This window comes from Hevea brasiliensis, chromosome 13 (genome assembly GCF_030052815.1).
Source record: "Hevea brasiliensis isolate MT/VB/25A 57/8 chromosome 13, ASM3005281v1, whole genome shotgun sequence".
NCBI lineage: Eukaryota > Viridiplantae > Streptophyta > Magnoliopsida > Malpighiales > Euphorbiaceae > Hevea > Hevea brasiliensis.
This window is the reverse complement of record NC_079505.1, coordinates 9957369-9971601: the sequence shown is the minus strand read 5'-3', so window position 1 is coordinate 9971601 and position 14233 is coordinate 9957369. Positions and strand designations below refer to the sequence as shown.

At 32.4% G+C, this 14233-nt stretch overlaps 1 non-coding gene across 1 annotated transcript; it reads right to left on the bottom strand.

The window, feature by feature from the left end:
- Nucleotides 1–604: 604 nt before the first annotated feature.
- Nucleotides 605–711, bottom strand: LOC131172285 (small nucleolar RNA R71). The gene has a single exon (XR_009142767.1). It is a non-coding gene; the product is annotated as a small nucleolar RNA R71 (small nucleolar RNA).
- Between the last annotated feature and the right edge of the window lie 13522 nt (nucleotides 712–14233).

The window sequence follows — 14233 nt, the reverse complement described above, 5'->3', positions numbered from 1 at the left end:
ATTGTTTTCTAGTGTTTTGAGGCATTTTTCTGTTTTTACTTTGATTTTTTTTGTTTATGATAAGAATTTCTCAATCTAGTGAGTTGATCTTTGATCCAGAAGTAGAAAAAACAGCTAAACGTTTAAGAAAATTGGCTAAGCAAGCTAGGAAGATTCTGATACATCTGAAGGAGTCCAATCTCCAAAGGAGCTAGGTTCGGATTCGGATTCGGAGTCAGAGTCAAATTCCAAAAACAAAACCATGGCTGCTAGAACCATGAAAGAGTTGGCTACTCCTGATCTAAACCAATAGCCTTTGTGTATTCAATACCCTGCTTTAAATGTTGCTTTTGAGTTGAAATCTGGACTAATCCATTTGTTGCCTAAGTTTCATGGTCTTGCAGGTGAGGATCCACATAAGCATTTAAAGGAATTTCATGTTGTGTGTTCTAGCATGAAACGTCAAGGAGTTTTAGAGGATCAGATCGAGCATCGGGCTTTTCCTTTCTCACTGGAGGGCACAACTAAGGATTGGTTGTATTATCTTCCTTCTGGATCTGTCAACTCATGGAATGGGATGAAGCAGATATTTCTGGAGAAGTATTTTCCTGCTTCCCATGCTACCAACATAAGAAAAGAAATTTGTGGCATCCGGCAGTACAATGGAGAGAGCTTGTGTGAGTATTGGGAGAGATTTAAGAAGCTGTGTGCAAGCTGTCCCCATCATCAAATAAGTGAGCAGCTTTTGATTCAGTATTTCTATAAGGGACTTCTACCAATGGACCGCAGTATGATAGATGCTGCTAGAGGAGCTTTGGTTGACAAGACACCAGAAGAGGCAAGGAGGCTGATTGCTAACATGGCAGCAAAGTCTCAGCAGTTTGGAATGCGAATGGATCACACACCCATGAAGGTTAATGAGGTAAGTACATCTAACATTGAGAAACAGATTTTTTATTTAACTTCTTTGGTGAGGCAATTAGCTGTAGGGAAAATGCAAACTGTTAAGGTATGTGGGATTTGTTCGGGTTCGAGTCATGCTACTGATATGTGTCCTGCATTACAAGAGGATGAATCAATGCAACATGTTAATGCAGTAGGAAATTATGGATAGCCACAACACAGGTATGATCCCTTTTCTAATACTTATAATCCAGGATAGCGAGATCATCCCAATATGAGTTATGGGAATCAACCGGTGCAAAACCAATACCATCAGCAGAGACAAGTGAATCAACCACCTCCGCCTCCCTCAAATCAAGGTATGTCACTTGATGAAATTGTTAAGACTTTGGCTAACAATACCCAACAGTTTCAACAGGAGACTAGAAATAGCATTCAAAACATAGAGAGGCAGATTGGTCAATTAGCTTCATCTGTGAGTAAGCTGGAAGCTCAAGGTTTTAGAAAGCTCCCATCACAAACAGTCATGAATCCTAGAGAAAATGCAAGTGCGATATTTTTGCGGAGTGGGAAAGAAGTTGATAACCAAACTCCACATGAGTCAACCAAAAAGAAGAAGCAAGGAGAAAAAGAATCTGAAGTTCCTAAAGTTGAGGTAAATACTGAACCTAAACTTAATCAGGTTAATAATTCTATTCTTCCTCCATTCCCCTACAGGTTGGCCAAGACGAAAAAAGAAGAATAAGAGAAAGAAATTTTAGAGACTTTCAGGAAGGTGGAGGTGAATATACCTTTACTTGATGCGATTAAACAAATTCCTAGGTATGCTAAATTCCTCAAGGAGTTATGCACTACAAAGCGCAAGTTGAGGAATAATGAAAAGATCAGTGTGGGGGAAAATGTGTCAACATTAATTCAGCGAAAATTACCCCCTAAGTGTAAGGATCCAGCTTCATTTTCTATTCCCTGTAGTATAAGTGATTCTAAATTTGAATATGCAATGGCAGATTTAGGAGCATCTATTAATGTTATGTCAAATTCAATTTTTCAAACCTTAAACTTGGGTCCTTTGAAAGAAACCAGTGTCATTATTCAATTAGCTGATAGTTCTAATGCTTACCCATTGGGAGTAGTTGAGGATGTGTTGGTGCAGGTTAGAGGATTGATTTTTCCCTGCAAATTTTTACATTATGGATATGGAGGATGATAGTGCTTTCTCATCAAATTCAGCTTTGATTTTATTTGGAAGACCTTTCCTAAAAACTGTCAAGACAAAAATTAATGTGGATGAGGGTACCTTAACTATGGAGTTTGATGGAGAGACTGTCAAATTTAATATCTTTGATGATATGAAATATCCTGCTGATAATCATTCTATCTTTTCTATTAATGTTGTTGATACATTTATGCAGGATATTTTTGAGTTAAGCATGGAGGATGAGTTAGAACATAAGGCTGTTAGACATTGTAATTTGAATTTGGATACTGCTGGTGTGGAAAGAAAATCACAATTGCATGGATTAGAGGAAATTCACCTTAAGGATTATGAGAATTCTAGGATCTATAAAAAAAAGACAAAAGGCATTCCATGGCAAACTAAGGAAGCAGTTTGTGATTGGGCATTTATTGTATAATTCCATATTGAAGCTGATGCTTGGTAAGTTGCATTCTCATTGGATTGGACCCTTTGTTGTTACTAATGTGTTTCGTTATGGTGCAGTTAAAATTCAAAGTTTAGGAACTAATAAGGTGTTCAAGGTCAACGGTCATAAACTCAAGCCATTTTATGAAGGGTTTGAGGAGCATTCAGTGGATTAATGAGCTTTGTCATGTCGAGCTAACGATGATAAACAAAGGCGCTACTTGGGAGGCAACCCATGGGTGGCTTGTTAGCCACAATCAGATTTGTTTTCTTTTCCTTACTTAATTTTATTTTCCAAGCTTTTTTTTTTCTTCTTTTCTTTTGCATTTGGGCTTTACAATGGGGACACTGTAAGTTTTAAGTGTGGGGGAGGAGAAATTTGTTGCTGTAATTAAAAAAAAAAAATCGTTCTCATAAGCTTGATTCATGATTCTTTATTAACTCTCGGAGAGAAGTGCTTTGTCCTTGAAATGACTTTTCTATTTTAGATTGAATTTTTGAGATTTTAGGCAAGGTAATAGTAACTTTAATGATGGATTTTCCCTCTTCTCCATACCATAGAGCAATTTTTTCCTGCATAAATCATTTAGGCTTGATTTAATGGTGAAATGATTAGTTATGTGTGCTTTAAACTAATGTCATGCATATTTTAGAACTTTGTTTAATCTATCAGGACACTTTATAATATGTAGATGCATAAATTAGGGGAAATAAAATGTTAAACTTGAAAATTGCTCTGCTATTTTAGTTAAGTAAACTAATCAGGGGTCTTCATGAACCCCATGTCGATTCTCAGGCTAAAAGCTAGCTAGGATATGAGCAAGGTACTTTTCTGAAGGTGACGGTTGAAATAAAAAAAATAAAAAATAAAAAAAAGTGATAATTGTGACAAGAGAGAAGTACTACTTTCAAATAAAATAAAAAAATAAGGGGCATTTTTATCTCCCCTAAGATTTGCAAAGAGCTATAATTGTTGTGCCTTGATAAATTAAACTTGTGTTTTGGTGTGTATTGACTTAAAATTTTATGGAACTTTAATTGTGCAAGCTTAATTGATTTCAAGCCTTTTGTTTTGTGTTGGAAAATTATTGATATATTGGTATGGTGTTGATGGAATTTATTATGATGGTTATTACCTTACTTGCTTCTTCTTTCAAACTTTTAATCTTTTGTTAGAGAATGTTGTGATTGGGTGAAGTTAAAGAACTTCTAAGTAGAGTTGATTGAGAGTTTAAGTCATGCTTGAGGACAAGCATGGAATAAGTGTGGGAGAATTTGATAAGTATATAATTTATTAATTTTACTGCCATCACATTTAGTGTTTTTAGTGTGTTTTTATGTTTAATTTAGTTGGTTAAAATATATTTATCATTTAGGCATATTTTTAGATAGTTGTGGAATAAGTGTGTTAAATGGAGAAATTTTCAGCATTTGACATTTGTTATATTTTTCAAGTGTTTCTAAAGTTGCGGGTCTCCAAATTGAGTGCTATTTAATCCATTGAAAAGCTAAGATAGAGCACTTCAAATGATAAAGAGGGACCAAAGCCCAAATCAGTTTCTAAGATTGACAAAATGAGCTATGGATCTATTGCAAAAGCCTAGACTCGATGGGTCACGATCAGTTTCAGTATTTATTTTGTATAAGGAGTTTCAGACATCCAAATGAAGTAAGGCCAAGCCCAATTGAACCTTAAGAGCCACCTCTACAACTTCTATGAAGGGCTGGATGAGAGATGAGGCCATTTTAATTGTCTAAAAAAGCAATGAAATCGTCACAATGGGCTAGACTGTCTGACTAAACCAATCCCGACTTTTGGGCTATAACTTGGGCTGTAGACCTCGGATTTGGGTCCATGAGTACCCATTGGAAAGCTAAGAATTAGGGCTATAACTTTCCTGAAGAGGGAAGAGGCAGATTCGGAAAGAAAGTTGCTGAAAATCTGCCTTGACTCCAAAAACATGAATGCAGGCTGAAAATCTGTATCTTGAATTTCAAAACCTTTCCTAATTTGGTTTGGTTCCTATCTTTGGGATTAGGTTTTTTTTAGTATAAATATGTCTTTGGGCAGCAGCTAAGGGCATCCCAATTCAGACCTTCATTCTCCATAGAATACCTTCATCCTTCATTCTCTTTTTAGATTTCATCTTTATCTTTCTTTATTTTCTTGTAAGCCATGAACATGAGTGGCTAAGTTTTTAATTCAGTTCAAGGGATTCAAGTTCTTTTGCATGATTTGTGAGACCAGGTTCTTAATTTAATCTATGTCTTTTTGAATATCTATTGTTTTTTGATTTAATTATTTTTTATCTATTGAATGATTTGCTAAAAAGGCCTATTAGTTAATTGTTTGATTTGATCAATTGCTAGTTCATCTTCATAATCCGTAATTGTTGTGTAAGATTGAACATGAGTAGCAATTAGGTTTTATTGATTATGATCCAAGTTTTCGATAATAACCTAAGGAAACAATAGGGTGGATTAAATGATTTATGCTTCATAAATTGTTGTTCAACTTAACTACTTCTTTTTCTTAAAGCAGTTATTAATTTGATGAGGATTGCTTAATACCAACTCAGTTAATAATTAGAGTCAATAAGAGTGCTGATGCATGCATCCATAAGTATACAGGTCGTATCAAGTAATAGAGTGATAAGTAAAGTATCGTTCCCATGAGGAATTGTGTTTGAGTACTAGACTATAGTTGTTTCGATTATTTAGACTAATGACAATTTGTAAGAACTAAATTTAATAAATGCAGCAATTTAAGTGAAAAATAAAGAAAATAGGCAATGGGTAATATAAATAAAGTGTTAATCTAAGCAAAAATTAACTGAATTAATAATGGGCAAGCAAAAACAAAGACTAATTAATTGTAAAATTGATTCCAAAGTTGGGGTTTATGAATTAAGTCTATTGGGATTTGTCTTGGGTTATCCAATTTTAAAAGAAAATAGAGTTTGAAGGTGATTGATTCTAAAATCCTTTGATATCTTTTTCAAGCAAACCAAAGAGTATTTTAAGAAAACTAAACCTACTTTCGTACGATATTTGATTAACTTAAAACCCATTAAGTTTTGTAATCAATCAATGAATCCTCTTAAAACCCTAGTTTATTTCTAAATCTAGGGGATTTCAAGTTCTAATCCTTGATTATCTATTAATGATTTTCACCTTTCGGTCTTTCAATCAAAGATTAAAAACTAGACCCAATGGGATCCAACATTAGGTAAGTCATAAAGCACACAAGGAAAAGAATCAAAACTCATATTTATATAAATCTAGATAAAACCCAATCCAAATCCACAAATAGATTCAAAATAGTACAACCCAACTCTAAAATCTTACAAAAACTATTCTATCATGATCAAATTTACAAGAGGAAATGATAAAACTAGCAAAAGAAACATAAAAATAGACTAAGAAATAGAAAAACCCAGGGGAAGGAGAGCCCAAAACTCTGAAAAACTGCAGGTGGACATCACTTGGCAGCAGCTCTCCAGCAGAAATGGTGTGCTCCTTCTCCTTCTTATTCTTTCTTGCGTTTTTTTTTTCGTTCTTCTTCCTTTCTCCTCACTTCTTCTTCTTATGGCAAAAGCTAGAAAATGATGAATTTATATGGTCCCAAAAAGTTACCCTAAAAGTGAATAGGAGCCAAGGAGTGGATAGAAAATGAGATGTAAAATTATCCAAGTCAGCAGCATTATTCACGTTCTGGTAGTCTGCTTAGGGTACGGCTTAACCCTAAGCAGCTTCTTAGCAAATTTCAGCCTCTGGTTGCACTATCTGTTTAAGGTTAAGCAGACCCTCAGCAAATCTCAGCAGACTTGGAGTAAAATGGACTTTTCTGCTCATGCTTGACTTCCAGCTTGACTTGTGCTGCACCTTAAGCACTGCCGCTTTACCCTAAGCAGGATCTTAAGCAATTCTCAGCAGGTTGTAGAGTAAAAGCTTGAATATGTAGGATTTAAGCCATGCTTGACTTTCAGCTTGAACAGGCTTAAGGTTAAGCCTATATGACATACCCTAAGCAACATCATAAGCAAAGTCTCAAGCAAATTTTGGCTAACTTGCTCTTTCAAAGCTTGATTTCTTCAACTTTCCTTCATGCTTAAAGAATTCCAAATTTCTTCAAATCACTTCCTATTGCACTCATTGATCTTCGATTTGCCACAAAATCCTATCAAAAATAACAAAATTACAAAAATCAAATATAAAGTATCTAAAGTTAACAAATAAGCTAAAATAAAGCTAAAAACATAAAATATACTAAAATATAAGGGCAAAATGGATGTAAAACTACCCTAAAATGCCTATATGAAATGAATGTAATAAGTGTTGGGCTCGAATTGATGAGTATAGGGAAGTCAGGAGTTTACCTCGTTGTTTGGTAAATCTACATTAAGTATTCAATAAGATATAATTGTATTTCTTTTATCTATGATCAAATCAATGCATTGGAATGAGAATTACCTTGGACTGAAGTTTGTTTAATTCGAGAGTTTCATATTTAATTTTAGTTCTTAATTTTTGATTTTTTATTTCTTCTTTGGATTGTGAATTAACCCCCCCCCCTCCTAACCTTTGTTTATTTTCCATTACACAAGCGCACGAAATTTAATAATTCAGTCTCTAGGGTTCGACCTGGATTCATCACTTACTGCAGAAAAATATTTCATACTTGGTGATTTCAATTAATTTAATTTCTGGTGGATTCGACACCCATCAAGAAGACCAACCAGTTGTTTAGTTTTAGAACTTTGTTTTTATTTAGTTTTAGTCAGATTATGAAACTTTAGCTTTTCATTATGTAATTTGGTTAGTACGCTTTATGTTTTAGCTGTTAAATTCCTAGTTATTGGAACTTTTAAATATTTTAACTATTTGTGAATGGTTCAAACTTGTGTTTGTTTTTTTTTTTTATTTCTGTTTGTTTAATGAATCTTAAGTTGGCTTATTCATTGTTACTGGCTATATTGGCTTATTTTGCTGTGTAACATTCATTATTTTTGCAATCCAGATTTCTACTGAACTGGTGAATTTCTTTAATCTCAGTATGTATTGTTTATTATATTAGCATTATTGATATTACTTTTTGATAGTCATATAACTAGATTATTGAAAGTATAGCAGCTACTTTTCTGTTAGATATTGCAATACAGCATCTGAGGTAACTTTTGGATTACCACATGCCCCATGTTGAAAATGCTTTGATTCAACACGACTCACGCTTTTTTTTTAACATGCCTCATGCTCAAAATACTTATAATTTACATGCCTCGTGTGCATATTCTGATTATTCAACACTGGGCATGTGTGTTCTACATGGTAACTCTTTTCCACCTTTTCTTGGTTTATATCTTTTGAGCTACCATTTATTGATATAGTTTACACTTTTGCCACTTCAATTAAGCCAATGAGGACATTGTTTAATTTGAGTTTGGGGGAGAACAAAATTTTTGCAAAATTTTTGCAAAATTTTTAATCCTTTTTATTTGCATTACTTAAATTGCATTTCATTTATACTCAGTTACTTAGTTCACATACACGATACACCTGCATCATGTAAATATATACACTTGCATATAGATATCATATAGATTATGTATAGTTTTTATTTCATTTTTTATTTTTTATTTTTATTTAATTCTTGCATTCATTTTAGGAATCATGCATACATAAAACAATAAATTTTTACCTAATTCTTAAAAGATTGAGAATCATTTTGAAAAGCGATTGAGCTTGCCTCTAAATGGGTTTGATGGATTAAAAGTTCTGGATTGTTATAAGGTTATAAGATTCTTATCTAAGTTTATATCTTCTTAGCCAAGGGTCATCCAATTAATTACATTGATTTTTGAGTGTTTAGAGAAAACTCTAGAGTAAGAAATAACAAATTATGTCTCACCAATCCTAGAATAAGCCTTCTAGACCTTTCGAGGTGAAATCTTAGCATTCACTTGAAAAGAGAAATGATCAATGTAACACCCTAGGTAAATCCCACATCGGCAAAACACGGGAGAGATGCTGGGTTTATAAGTTGGCGATTCGTAACTCCTAGTGACGCGTTTTAAAACCGTGAGGGCTTCGGCCCAGAGTGGACAATATCACTAGTGGGTCGAGCCGTTACATTTGTGGTATCAGAGTCGCTCCGTGTGCAACCTTGAGCGATGATGGGGCAAACCTCAGTGAGGACGCTGAGTCCCATAAGGGGGGTGGATTGTAACACCCTAGGCAAATCCCACATCGGCAAAACATGAGAGAGATGCTGGGTTTATAAGTTGGCAGTTCGTAACTCCTAATGACACATTTTAAAACCATGAGGGCTTCAGCCCAGAGCGAACAATATCACTAGTGAGCCGAGCCATTACATTTGTCAAACAGAGCGAACAATATCACTAGCGAGCCGGGCCATTACATTTGTCATTTGACAAATGTAATGGCCCGGCCCATTAGTGATATTGTCCGCTCTGGGCCGAAGCCCTCACGGTTTTAATTGACAAATGTAATGGCCCGGCCCACTAGTGATATTGTCCGCTCTGGGTCAAAGCCCTCATGGTTTTAAAACGCGTCACTCACTAGGAGTTACGAACTGGCAACTTATAAACCCAGCATCTCTCCCGTGTTTTGCCGATGTGGGATTTGCCTAGAGCGTTACAATCCACCCCCCTTATGGGACTCAGCGTCCTCGCTGAGGTTTGCCCCACCATCGCTCAAGGTTGCACGCGGAGCGGCTCTAATATCGCAAATGTAACGGCCCGGCCCACTAGTGATATTGTCCGCTCTAGGCCGAAGCCCTCACGGTTTTAAAACGCGTCACTAGGGGTTACGAATTGCCAACTTATAAACTTAGCATCTCTCCCGTGTTTTGCCGATGTGGGATTTGCCTAGGGTGTTACAATCAAGGCATTATTTGAATTTTAAACCCACATTTTTAGCCTTAACCAACCTCACATTAAAATTTCCCTTTGAAACCAATTTGAGCCTTCATTTATATCCCTTATTTCCTTGGTACCCATAACTTACCTAGCCATAAACCTAAATACTTACCTACCCTTTGTGAGAATAATTTATTTAAGTGATAGATATTAAAAGAAAAAGGCATATAATAATCAAGTGGGAGAAGTACTAAAATAAAATTGATTAGCAATCATATCATGTTGTGAAAAATTATTTACCACCCAAGTATACAAAGAAATGAGTTTGGGGGTGGATTAAAAAGGGATAATTGCAATGCAAAATTCAATATTATTTATGTAGTCCCTAAATGAGTTTCAAATTTTATATGCTAGCATTAGTGATTTATTATAAAGTTCTTCTTCCCATTTGATTCAAATATATATATAATAAAAAAATAAAAATAAAAATAAAAATTAAAAAAGAAAAGTATATCTTGATCTTTTTAACAAATTAATTATTCTCAAGTCTTGCTTCCTTTTTTACCTTTTCTTTGTTAGTCACATTATTACCCCTTAGCCCCATTACAACAATTAAAAGTCATTTTGATATCTTGATTGTGTTTTGCTATATTAGAGGAGATTGGAATAGTTGGCTTGCCTATGGCATCAGCACATTATTCATCCATTTAAACTATTTTCATCATCATTTGAGACACTTTAGTTTATGAATTGTTTTAGAGCCTATTTTAGCATAATTTCTCTATGTAATTGATTAGTTTGGGTTTAATGGAATGAATAATTGATCAAAGGCTAAGTAGTGATAACTTTGGTGAGAATTGAATTCCTTATACTTTGAAGGTAGGTATATGGTTTGTTGGTGGCTAGAGGTAAGTTTGAAAGCTTGGATGAGTGATTTTCATGAATCTAAGAAAAAGGTACCCCAATTACATATAATTGTTTTTAATTTGATTGAGGATAAGCAAAGGTTTGAGTTTTAGAGAATTTGATAAACCCATTTTATATAGGTATTTTATGGTAGTTTTGTATCCATTTTGCCCTTTTTAGTTTAATAATTTTATGTTTTTAGTGCTTATTTTAGTTAATTTATTAATTTTAGTTTCATTTTATTTGATTTTTGGAATTTTAATGTTTTTGATAGGTTTTAATAAGGTTTAAAGGCAAAAAAAGTCCATATAGAAGAAATTCAAAGTAATTTGAAAGCTTAGAGTAGTGTGAAAAATAAAGAAAATTTGCTTAAGGAAGAAGATCAGCTGAGATTTTCAAGGGCTTCAACATGTCCCTTGTTAAAGGTCGTGCGAAGATAAGAGTCGGTCAGCAAGAATCCACATGAGGCATTTAAATTCAACACTAGGTAGTGTAGACAGAGATTTTGGAATAAAAATTGCCGAAAGTTTCAAGGACTTCAACATGCCCCATGTAGTTGGTCGCGCAGAATCTAAAGGCTCTTCCTTTGAATCAAGATAAGGCATGTTGAAAATAATTTAAATCAACATGAGGCATGTGGGATGACGCTGGCAGATTTGCTGACATAGAAAATTTTTTTCTTTTCATATCTTTTACACCTTTTATCCTTATCCCTTTAGAGACCATTTTTAGGGCAAAGCTTGAGGGGATATAAGCATCATATTCTCATTTTTACTATAAGGAGAAAGAGAGAGAAAAATCAAAAGAAGAAGGAAAGAAGGAACCGCGCTATTTTTTATAAGAAGGACACCCGCAGAGTGACGTCTTCAGCTTCCATTTTCAGAGATTAAGATTATCTTCTTCTGAGTTCTTTTATTTTTAGTCTTATTTTCATATTTTCTTGCTCTATTTCATTGTTTCTACTTATAAATATAAGCATGAGTGAGTAGATACTTAAGATTTTAGAGGTGAGTGTAATGATTTAAATTTTATTTGTGGAATTGGACTGGTTTTAACCAGATTTTAGTATATATAAGTTTTGATTCTTATCTTGTGTGCTTATTTACATACCATTATTGGTACTCTTTGGGTTTTGTTCTTAATCTTATATTGAAGTACCAAGAGGTGAAAATCTATGATAGATAATCAAGATAATGAACTTAATCACCTAGTGTTAGAAATAAACTAGTGGGTTAAAAGGAATTTAAAGTTAATTAAAGTACTTAAAGAGTTTTAGGTAATTAAATATCTCATAAGAATGGGGTTTAGTTTCCTTTAAAACACTCTTTAGTTTGCTTAAAAGAGAAATTAAAGGAAATCAAAATCAACTTCCTTCAAACTTGTATTTCCCTTAATCTTGGTTTTACCTATCCAAATCCCAATTAAATTTACTTCATGAACCTCAATTCTGGAATCAATTTTGTCATTAATTAATTAAATCTTTAGTTACTTGTTGAAATTTTAGTAAATTGATATAGTGCTTAGAAATTTAATTACTTATTTTATTATAATTTTCTTATTTTTCCAATTTAATTTTCTGCATCTCCTATTCTACTTTTTGACACACATTATCAATAGCTCAAATAATCGTGACTTTTATAGTTTGGTACTCAAACAGTAAATCCCTGTCAGACGATATCTTTTCTTTACTACTTGAACGACCTGTATACTTGCGGAGTATGCATCACAACCAATTACGAATCGATTGCAAAATTTTTCTGTCAAAAATTTCCACTCAATTTTTAAAAGAAATTAACAACCAATAATTGGTTTTATTTTTTATATATAGTTTTATTGTAATTAATGAGAATTTATATGTGTCTCAAATCAAAAAATGGGGAAAATTAATATGAGAAAATGTAATATTTAGAAATAATTTTATCATTCTAGTGTCGATAAATAAGATATTAATTATGAGTAATACTAACATAAACATAGAGAAAAAAAAAATACTGTTAGGAATACTACTAAATATTAGCATTATAGGTCATTTAAAGATAAAAAGAAAAAAAAAAGAAAAAAGAAAAAAAAAAAAAGAAGGGAGATTCTGATGTAAGAATTGAGAAGGATTAGTGACGTTAAAATTCTCCCTATGGGCTTTTTTTTTTTTTTTTAATACCGATCTTACTCATTTTTTCATATCATCAATCTCTCAAGGGGCTTTCTTTTAATACCAATCTTCCTTTTTTTTTTTTTAATATCAACAAGCCTCTATTTTGATATTAATCTTTTTATGAGTTTTCTTTTGATACCAATATTTTTCATTCTTCATTTTCTTCTATTCCCTCCAAGAAGAATATATAGTTGCCACCTTTAAGGTTCAGGAGTGGTTTTGACTGACATTTGAAGCAAGTAGTGATAACATGTTTCATATTTTATTTTATATAATTATCTTGTGAATTGAACTTATGAAGCAAAAAATTCTACAATGTACTTATTATATGTACAGTGATTCATTCACTAAGAAAAATAAGGTATCAGTGATGAATTTATAGATCCATCGCAAATCAGTCACAAAAATATAGGTTAGCAGTAGCTAGATCAGTGACGAATCAATCACTGATTCATTGAAAATCCATCGTTGAAACTTACTATCGATGAGATTTTCAACTACAATAATAATTTATAATTAATTCAAAAATTTAATTTTTAGCGACAAATTTTAATCCATCATTGATACTCTCATGCTAAAGCATTAGCGATGGATTAATGAAATATTAATGATAAATCTATCACTGATCCGTTACTAATCAATATTTTTTTGACAGAATTTTGATCCGTTACTAAATCTATCTTTGTGTTTTCTCGTAGTGATTAATTATAATGAATGAATCACATCATAATCAATAAATAATTAAATTACGTCAATAAATGATGAAATATTTATATTAATATCATATTTTGACTTATTTCATTCTTTTTTTTTTCCCTTTTAACTTATTGTTTCCTTTCATCTTTTTTATTCATTTACTTTACAATCAATAAGCATAATTTTTTGGTTTAATAATAAATAATTGAATAAATTTTTAAGTTTAATTCATTATGAAGTGTTTGCAACTCATTGCATTTTTTTTTACTTTTATAATCAATAAGCATAATTTTTCGATTTAATAAAAAACAATTGAATGAAATTTTAAGTTTAATTAATTATAAAAAAATATATTAACAGATATATTTAATATTTTTATCAATAAATTTGAAAAATTATGCCTCTTAGTTATTGACGATAGTCAGTTTCCAAATTTTGATGTAAACAAATCGAAATGAGACTTCAAAATAGATAACTAGAATCTACTTCGACAATTAAGTTAGAGGACTGAAAGTTTAGGAAAAGATAATTCACAAACAGCTTAAGTTAGAGGACTGAATCCAGGCATATTCATAGTACAAGAGTTATAATTTAAATAATTGGTATAATTCATATTTGATATTACCATAATTAATCTGATATGGTTCGATTTATGTAGATAATCAATATCTCCTTCAAATAAAGTTGCACATGAGGATGAAATGATGCCAAAAGTAGTTGCATGCCAATGAAAAATAAGATTCCATATTCAATGTGCACTATAAAAAAATAATCAGTTTTGTAACCAATTATTACAACTGATTGAAATCGATTGCTATTAGCAATCAATTTTACAATCGATTTATAATTCGCTTTTTTTTAGTAAAATAGTTAATTTTAAAAAAAAATAGCAATCAATTCAAGAATCGGTTGCTAAAATCGGTTGTCATTAGCAATTGATTTATAATTGGTTGTTAAAATCGATCGCTAATAGTAATCAATTATAATTAGTTATTAAATCGGTTGCTAATCGATATTAGAAAAATCGTATATATTTTATTAGCAACTGATTTCAAAATCAGTTGCTATTAGCAATTA